This window comes from Octopus bimaculoides, chromosome 17 (assembly GCF_001194135.2).
Source record: "Octopus bimaculoides isolate UCB-OBI-ISO-001 chromosome 17, ASM119413v2, whole genome shotgun sequence".
Classification (NCBI taxonomy): Eukaryota; Metazoa; Mollusca; class Cephalopoda; order Octopoda; family Octopodidae; genus Octopus; species Octopus bimaculoides.
This window is the reverse complement of record NC_068997.1, coordinates 55,245,424-55,252,193: the sequence shown is the minus strand read 5'-3', so window position 1 is coordinate 55,252,193 and position 6,770 is coordinate 55,245,424. Positions and strand designations below refer to the sequence as shown.

Here is a 6,770-nt window from a genome sequence, read left to right as displayed (position 1 = left end):
ATAAATTAACTACCAACAATAATTGGTAAGCTAACTTAAAAAATCATCACCAAAATAGCAGAAAAAAACGTTTTTGCGTCGTAACTCCTTTATTATTATTAATATATATATATATATTATGCCTTAGAGATTGTTAAGAACTTGTCAGTGGCTGCAATGGAAAAGTCAAGTTGCAAGAAAGAATTCCCCTTGAATAAACTAGGACATGTCTTGATGTATTGAGTGCATTTTTCTTCATCAACAGAATGTAATGTTTGCATATTCTTATTATCATTCATGTACTATGCCTACATGCACACACACACGCACACACCCACACACACACACACACATCTATCTATTTATCAATATAAATATATGTGTAAAGCAGTGAGCTGACTGAAACGTTAGCATGCCAGGCGAAATGCTTAGTGGTATTTTGCATGTCTTTACATTCTGAGTTCAAATTTTGCTGAGGTCGACTATGCCTTTTATCCTTTCAGGGTCGATAAATTAAGTACCAGTTGCGTACTGGGGTCGATCTAATTGAATGGCCCCCCCTCCCCCAATATTTTGGGCTTTGTGCCTAGAGTAGAAAAGAATATAAATGTGTGTGTGTGTGTGTATACACATACATATATATTTGTACATATATACACATATGTGCACACACATTCACCCGTATGTAGATTTAGTTTGAGAAAGAGGTTCTTTGAAGCTGGGTGGATGGAAAGAATAGATTAATATTGGTTTCAAATGTTGGCACAATGCCAACAATTTTGAAGGAGTGGGCAGGTTGATTACATCGACCCCAGTACTCAACTGGTACTTTATTTTATTGACCCTGAAAGGATGAAAAGCAAAGTCAACCTTGGTGGAATTTGAGCTCAGAACATGAAGACAGGTGTACTAACGATTCTGCCAGCTTTCCACCTTAGAATAGATTAATGTTGAAGACATGATTATCAGATCTTAAGGATTAGAAGGAAAATGTAGCTGATGATGGGTCAGTTGTGTGATCCAAAAATTAAATCTGGTGTGTATTGATCCTTAAATCTCTGATATCGCATTTGTCAGATTTACTGGTTGAACATTTATGATGAAGCAAATTTTCCAGCTTCTGCTTTCATCACCGTTGGCATCAATGCTGTAAAGTCAGAAGTCTTTTGCAGATGGAGAAGATTTGTCATTATTTCCTACTCAGTGTTACTGCTCATCCTGATGAAAGATAAGTGAAAACATTACAATTTGTGATTTCACTAAGTTTTCACACATAGATATCCAATAGCTATCACAAATTTGCATCTTTCAACGAATCAACACGAAACCAGTGATATTCTCATGAAAGGAAGCATTCTAGATTCTAGATAAAAACAACAACAACAACAATAATAATAATTATAATAATAATAATCAATCTGAATTAACGTATTCAAAACACGACACTCCCTTACTCCTTTAAAACTAAAAAATGACAAAAGAAATAAAATATATAAACTCAATAATTTTCATCACTTTGAAATTTTAGAAATTGTAAAATTGAAATAAAACAAGTTTTAAAAAAAAAGCACAAATATGTCATTTAACAACAACAACATTATACCGGATTATTGTTGTAAACACAATAGAAAACACACCTTGGTGTATAGTTTACAGACTAAAAGACTGAAAGTAAATCATTACAACAGCTGTCAACAGCTAGATCCCTGTCTCACACTATCACTCTCTCTTTCTCTCTTGTTCACATACACACATGCATTGTATTTCCTTTCCCTTTTCTCAAAAACCCCTAAAGCATTGGCCTTCACAACAAGTAAAAAAAGTCAGATAAATAATAAAGAAATATAGAAAATATTGCAAATTGAAATCCAAGAAACAAATGTATTTTTCACTATGGAACAGCTAAATATTGAAAGCCTGGTTGGTACAGTAGATTTACACTCAAAAGGAATTTCAGTTCTGTGACTCTTGTATCTCCTTTCTAGTTGCTTTCACTTTTTTACCTATGTTATGCCATGCCTCCATTTTTACCAAAGTAGAGTCTGACTTGAAAGAGAATTGGTTACTATTTCTAGTAGGGCTGGTGACTACATAGTGGTTCTCTCAAACTGTTATTTTTATTTAAACCCCCAGGTCATTCATAATACTATCCAGTAATGACTATCCCCCATTGTTTCATGAATTTATAAGACACCATTATCTAATGTATCCATACTTTTCATAAGAGAGTAGTGTGTGATTTGAGGAGATTTGACTGCTATTTCTAGCAGAGTTGAGAGGCAAATAAAATCAAATCAAATATACAAAGCAATGAAGTTTTGCAAACAAGTCATCACCAAATTCATCATTGCAGTCCTTCCTGCCATGTTTAAAGCCACAATGATAGTCAACACGTACAGAAGCTAAAAAATATAGATGATGGCCAACACTAAAAAAATTACTCCTTGAGGCTGGCTACTATTTATAACAACCTCTGTGGCCTCTGAGGGGCTATATAAGGTTTTTGGGGGTTCTGCACAATAAAATAGTAAACTGGGGATCCACAATAGTGTTTTAAGGGCCCCTGAAAAAATTATGTTTTAAATGTACATATTTGGCACGTGTTGCAAGAAACAGATATCCTTCTCTATAGTTTTACATAATTCAGCCTACACAAGTTTATTTGTAAAAATCAAAGTATGAATTTGGAAATAAGTTTCTATAAAACTAGGTTTTAAACATCTAATGGCTGAATGGGTCCACCAGAATAAAATAGTAGTCAAAGGAAGTCATAAGTAAAAAATGGATGAGGACCCCTAATTTGTAATGTTGCAAAATGAGAGGCTGTCTTTATTAACATTGACTGAAGAACCATCATGATGTTCTGGAGAAAAAACCAAGGCAAATATATGCATATTTTCTTTATATGATATGTTTGAGAGTCATTCACTTTATTTGATTCATATAAACATTGGTTAAAACCTTGATATTTCTAATTGTTTGCATTACAAATGGCATTTCAGGAAGGAAATATATATGTGTGTGTGTGTGTGTATATATATATATAACATATGGCAGCAAATGTTTGTACACAATTGACCTTTTAGCATAATAACAGAATAATTTTATTACAATATATATATATCAGGATAAGGTGCACAAAAAGCTAACCAAAACATCCTGTAATTCTCTGTTTGCAGTTCAAGATGGCTGCACGACATGTAGTAAAGCTTTATTACAGTTTTTAGACTGGATCTTGGCCATTAGTAAAAAAATAAAAAAAAAAGAAGTCACACATTTCGTGTCTAAATAACAAACAAATTAGCAAGACACATGTCTGACATCATCTGATTTACAACACTTTTGGAGCAACCCAAAAGAAAAAAAAAAACCAGAAAACAAAGAAATAAATAAATAAAGCAAAGGAAGGAAAGAAAGAAAGAAAGAATACACTGACAAAACCAAGAAAACATACATTTAACAGTTTTACATTTCTGACATCTCCCACTTAGGCTAAATGTGTGCATGCACACCTACACGTACACACACATAGACACACAAACATGCACACATGTGAACATGCATGCACATGGACATGTACATACATAAGCATAGACACAAACATACACACACATATAAACATAGAGAGTGGGGGAGACAGACAGAGAATTCAAAAGATAGACAGGTAGATAAGCAAGGTAGGTGGGTAGGTAGGCATTGACACACACACACACACACATTACACGTAAGGAGAAAACAAATAGACATCACTTATGAAACAATCACTATAGCCATATACACGAGTGGCTTCAGTCATCAGAGACACATATAAAACAAACAAACAATCAGAAAAAAAAACATGCTGTTGTTGTTGTTGTTGTTGTTGCTGCTGTTGCTCATTGCCCAGGGCAAAACCTATTGACAGTAACTTACATTGAAATCGAGCTAGCAACAAACACGTGTACACATTGTACAAATATACACTTAACTACACTTGTAAGTGCTGTGTACACAAAGCAAATACACTTATTAAGTGATGTGTACACAATATGAAATGACAAAACAACAATCAACATACATTTATTAAATCACCTGATGAACGACCACTCCTACCACCACCACCACCACCACCACCACCATCCTTGCCATCCACTTTAACTGCCACTTACAGCCACTGCTATCAAAGTCATGACCATCACCAGCACAAAAAACAATCCCACCAACATTTCTACCACCGCCATCATCAATATTGCTACAACTACTAGCCCCACCACCACCACCATTGCACCCATTACAATGAACTCCACTACCACCTTCACTACCGTCACCAACATCACTGCCACCATCTTCCAGGTAATACCTTCTAAACACCATTCTATGAGCCGATGAAGGAGGTGCCTTCACATCTATATGCAACCACTCAGTTTGCTAGAATTAACTATCAAATCTCCCTCAAATTGCTCCTACTTAGAAAACAGGCACATCAAATAATATTGTCTTAGGTACACTTTGACTGAATAAAAGATGAAATGGTCGTGGCTGAAGTGCTTCTGATCATAGGTTGGCTTCATCGAGGCTGACAACACCATCATCATCTATCCATTGATTTTTGCTGCCCTCCTGGGAGGGTCATGGGGTAGGGATAGGGAGAAGAGTCCTCAGGCACCTCCTCCATATGATACTATCAGAAGCAATCATTATTAAATTTTCTTGTTGGATTTCCAAGTGCAACCAACTGAGAATATGGACATTGTCCAACTGGCTCATTCTTGGTCCGCCTTATGTCTCCTGTCAGTTGGCACGGTTTGAAGAATCCATCCTGCGATTCTTTCTTGTGACATTCTAACTACATGTTTCTACTATCAGAGCTGTGACTTGTCAATGCAGAGAAATAGCAACTTGAAATGGAGAGACTCTCCACTCTCCAAGATACACAACAACAATATCAATACCACTGAAATCACCAACAGAAATAAGAATGGGCAAAGATGCAGACATGGTTGTGTGAGCTGGCAGAAACATTAGCACTCCGGGCGAAATGCTTAGCGGTATTTTGTCTGCCGTTACGTTCTGAGTTCAAATTACGCCGACGTCGACTTTGCCTTTCATCCTTTCGGGTTTGATAACTTAAGTACCAGTTATGCACTGGGGTCGATGTAATCGACTTAATCCCTTTGTCTGTCCTTGTGGGCAATAAAGAAATAGGAAACTGCACAGAAACTCAACTAATGAATATGAATGTGTGTATGCAAACATGCATCTTTGGGTATGTTTCTTATCAGTTCATAACCATGGTTTAGCAAACAAGATACCAACTGGATAAGTAAACTGGACTTTCTGGAAGGATTCTATGAAGGGTGTGAAATGACCACGGGAATCTAGAGGGGAAACAAAAACAGAGACAAAAAGCAACTATTGTTTCTGTGAGAATTTGGTAGAGAAAGGGGACGAACAGATGATGACAAAAAAAGTAAACATGACAACGATAATAGAATGATGAAGATGAAGGTGATGATGATGATGATGACAATACAGCAATGATGATGATGATGATTACAACAAAAGCCATTCTGCAAAAAACTCAGTTGACATTTGATCAATTTTTAATCAGATTCCTTAAGGTCAGATTAATTTTTCATGCAATTATTATAGAATGTTGCATATAATATGGAATTGACTTTATTTCAAAAGAATGGAGCCAAAATGCTATGATGATGATGATGATGATGGAGAGGAGGTGGAGGATTGTCTCTAATGGCTAGCAACTTTTTTGTGGGTGGGGGGAGTATGGTAGATGATTACATTGCATTCCACTGGTACTTCATGTTTATTAACCCTGAAAGGATGAAAAGTAAAGTTCACCTTGGCTGGATTTTAACTCAGAACTTAGAGTCAGAAAAAATACACAAGACATTTGGTCTGATACTTCCAAATAATAATAGTTATTATTATTGCTGGCGTTACCACATGTAAGACAGTTGGACACCATTTTGGAAGTGAATCAAGCTGGAGGGGTTGTTGCGGTTTTCAAATTGTACCTGGATCAAAATTTTCATACCAATTGGAAACTATTTTCTCAGCAACACCTTTTCACATCCAGGATCATGACCTCTTCTCTAAGGCGATCCAGGCCACCTATCACAAGCCTTTCCTCCCCACCCCCTGCTCCACTCCTTCTACTTTTCAACTTCATTTAAACTGACAGTGAGGGTTCTATTGTTGATGATAATTCATTTCAAGAGAATACTGATCATAAAATAACTGAGAAACTAAAAGTCTAATATTTCTTCATATGTAGAAACAGTGCCATTAAATTGAGGATGTGGTGGCATTGATGCTGTCACCATTAACAATGAACATGTAGCTCTGGGATGATTCCAGAGCTGTGTGGTCACTGTATTCAGTGTTGCCTACAAATAGGTGTCCATTGTGTCGGTCCCTATGAGTACTCAGAGTAGCCCTAGTGACATGTTTGTAAAAGCAACCAGAATAAGAGAAGCAACTAAGAGTGAGCACATGTTTGTCTCAGAGGAGTTGGGTAGGAGTGGTGTTGGGTAAGTGTAGGTGATGGCAGTCAGGTAAAAGTTTAAAAGCTGATAGGGTGCTGCTGTGAGTTAATTAGGTGATCTTGGTGAATAGAGATTTGGAGTATCCTGAAGAAGTTAATTTGAAGACATTAAAGGAATGGTAGGAATGGGGTAACGGTAGAAAAGATACTAGCAGAGAAGGTTGTTGGATTTGAGGATTTAGATTATTGGATTTGTAGATTTGGGGGAAGGATGTAAATGGTTTGGTTATAATGAGATTAGAGA

The 6,770-nt window shown here is 36.4% G+C and overlaps 1 protein-coding gene and 1 long non-coding RNA gene across 15 annotated transcripts in view; one reads left to right on the top strand and one right to left on the bottom strand.

The window, feature by feature from the left end:
• Positions 1-6,770, top strand: part of LOC106878639 (thrombospondin type-1 domain-containing protein 7A) — a 999,802-nt gene that overhangs the window by 366,367 nt on the left and 626,665 nt on the right. The gene's annotated exons all lie outside the window — the stretch shown is intronic.
• Positions 1-6,770, bottom strand: part of LOC106872439 (uncharacterized) — an 18,433-nt gene that overhangs the window by 10,339 nt on the left and 1,324 nt on the right. The window lies entirely within an intron of this gene.